Here is a 3,500-nt window from a genome sequence, read left to right on the forward strand (position 1 = left end):
AAATTCTTATTGACATTCACTGTCTTTTGAATTTAGCTATGTTTTGATTACTGAGATTTATTGTAATATTGTGTTAAATTCCTTATGACATTATTGTCTTGAATTTAACTATAGTTTTAAGTATCCACTATTTACAAGACTTATGAATTGTGATTTAAATTGTATTTGGTTAATGTTGTGCACCACTGAGACATTGTTTCAGCGATAGCTTTTTATTGCTGTCGCAGGTAGACAGACAGACAGGGCAGCAGACTAGGCTGCTAGTACCTCCAGCGAGAGATTTTTCGGGTATAACGAGTTTACCACATTTTATATTTTGTAATGTAATGTATGTTCACTGTATGTACATATTGTTGTTGGTTTTGAGCAGTTGTATATTCAAATTGTACCTTGCAGTTGTAAATTAATTATGAGTTATTTTGGCTTGTAAAAACTGTATTATATTTCCTTTATCTCAGTCTTTGAAAAATTACTCTGAATTTGTGTTGAGAAAATGTTGGAGTTGAGATTTGGAAATATATTGAAGTGCTTTTTACAGGTTTTCTGAAGAACTGTTTTAGCCAAAATACAGATGGCACTCTGCCAAAATTTTTACAGAAATTCCAAATAAGTCAAATGTGTTAGTTCTATCACTTCAGTCAAAAAGGTTTTTAACACCTGTAAATAGTGCTCACCACTGTAAAAGAAGTAAGAAAAGTTTTTTTAAAATCCCTTGCAGTGTATTTAATGGATTATCAGTAGATGGAGTTGGTAATTCATTAGGTATACTACGGGATCATGTTATGCCTTACAGAGGGGTAGGGTGTGACATGTTTTAGTGGTATCAGAGCAAAGTTTTTAAATTCTGTTTTCACATGTTACTTGAATATTCTTTCTTCATAGTACAACTGCTCAATATCATTGTTTGATACATACAGTACATTACATTATAAATATGCACTAACGGGAGGAAATCTCCTTGTGTTATTTGTTCAGGAGATCTAAAATCCTCGCATTGAATATGGAAGAGGGAGATCGTTCAGTCGATCAATCTATTGAGGCTGAGGTGCAAGGGGATGCCCCAGGCCTACATAATGTTAGTGGTTCAAAGAACACCACCGCAGCATCGCAGCTTCTGCTCGATTCAGCAGATGGCTGCAATGTTCCAACAAATGGCTGGCAATGTACCTACTCAAGTCCCAATACAGACACCAGTGGTACAACCACAGTCTCCTACCAGGCAGTATGATTAATTGATGAAAAATGGGGCTACAGAGTTCAAAGGGACAGTAGATCCTCTAGAAGCTGAACAGTGGTTAGAGAGGATGGATAGGATATTTAAGAAACTGCATTGCACAGAGGAGCTCAGATTTGAATACTCAGTGTCTTTGCTACAGGGGGATGCTTATGACTGGTGGAAAACCATTCCCTGATACCGTAGAACTGCGGTATTAACATGGAATGACTTTCTGTGGAATTCGCATGAAATATGTCCCTGATGCTTATGTAGACCAGAAGCTGCAAGAGTTCCTAAGTCTGAAATAGGGGGGCAGATCAGTGGCTGAGTATGAAAGGGAATTTTCCCGCCTTAGCCATTATGCAGTGAGTCTACTCTCTACCAGTAGGGAGAGATACAAGAGGTTTGAAACCGGCTTGAAGCCCAGTATCAGATTACAAGTAGTCGGCTTCAAACACACTAACTTCTCTGAACTTGTTTCTCAAGCCCTAGAGTTGGAAAGAATTGAGTTTGAAGTCGCTTCCCGAGAAAAAGAGATCGGAGAAGACAGAGAAAGAGGGAAAAATCAGAGAATGAGTTCCAGTGGTCCCACTGGAAAGAGGAAGAACTATAAGGGACACAACAGAGGTGGCAAGAAGTCTGGTAGGGGAAGACATTCAGGACAGAAACCTCCTCTATCTGGTCAGCAGAGTACCGGAGGTTCCTACCATTCCCGCCAATGTGAAAATTGTGGAAGATATCATGGTGGGATATGCTATAAGGCTATTGGAGCCTGTTATAACTGTGGAGGCACAGGACACTTTGCCAAGGACTACACTAGTAGTCGCAGAGTTGGACCACCTCCTACTACTGTAGAAGGGTCAGTTCAGAGCCCTGTCACCAGAAGTTCACAACCACCTAGCAGAGGTAGAGGCAGGGGTAGAGGTAGCCCAACAGGCAGCCAAGGCACGGTAAAACATTCAGAGCAAGATAGTGCTCTAGTCAGAATGTATGCAATGAGACAGAGGGAAGAGGCCGAGACATCTGATGTTGTGGCTGGTACCTTCTCAACTTTTAATCAGAATGTGTTTGTGTTATTTGATCCGGGTTCTACCCATTCTTATGTGAGTGCTAGCATCATTGATTGCATTGTTGTTCTATGTACAAAAATGGACTTTGAGGTGCTAGTAAAAAGTCCGCTAGGACAGGAGGTCAGGGAAATAAATTTTGATGCATTAGTGATTAGTCCTTTAGGATAGGGATTGTGATAATAAGTGAAATTAGTTTTGGAAGAGTTTATCGACGAAAAGTATTTCCTGACACACCATAAATTATAAAGCTAATTGGCGAGCCTATTTAATGTAAAGCAAGAGGACGTAAAAGTAAGTTGTAGTAATAGAATTGCTCTAGATGAAGGCAGAGATGTAACTGTTAGTAATTGTTAATGGATATTGTAATCAGAATAAGTTCGGATATCAGTGAATTCGAAAAGGACAAAGGATAGGAAAGTTTGATCTATTGGGATGTATTGTAGTAACTATACAATGTTCTTGATTGTTTATACTGTGAAATCATGGATTACTGACTAACTTGAGATTATTGTGTAGAGCTACGTACTATCTGATAGTACACCTAGATGAGGATAGTTGCCAACGGCATCTGTTTTTGTATAGTTATGCCAGGACATAACTTAATTGTTAGAAATAAGTTTGAAAATCCTACTTATGGATCTAAAACTCAAAAGTTAGAATATCGAAAGGTTATAGTTCGGTACAAAAGAAAGTAAGTTATAAAATATTGACAGATAAAAAGAGTTATGGAAGTAGAGATTTGAACAGTTGATTCACATATAACAAAGAAATATTACTAATGTGAGGAAGACTATGGACCAGAATGGTTAGAGGACCAATGACTGATGAATGATTCTAACATGGCCTCAAGGTTCATTCAAGAAGCAATGTGAACCGAAATATTAGACAGCATAATAGTAAGAGGAGATTGGTGTTATCCAAACAAATTAAACATTGTATTAGATTGTTAAAAGTCTTATACAAATTTGAGAAAAAAAAAAAGATTATACGATCATATAGAAAGGAGAAAATAAACGTATGACTATTGTAAGATGGCTATTGGGTAAAATTTCATGGACGAAATTTATTTAAGGGGGGGAGAATTGTAACACCCCTATGTTCGGTAGTGCGTTCTACTATTCCGGTGACCAGTGTTGTCCGGACAGCTAGGATGCCTATAACTACACTTCGTTATGAGTGACGAGACATAAAATAATGAAATAAAAGAAAAGAAA

The sequence above is a fragment of the Hevea brasiliensis genome, chromosome 8, assembly GCF_030052815.1.
Source record: "Hevea brasiliensis isolate MT/VB/25A 57/8 chromosome 8, ASM3005281v1, whole genome shotgun sequence".
In the NCBI taxonomy this organism is placed as follows: Eukaryota; Viridiplantae; Streptophyta; class Magnoliopsida; order Malpighiales; family Euphorbiaceae; genus Hevea; species Hevea brasiliensis.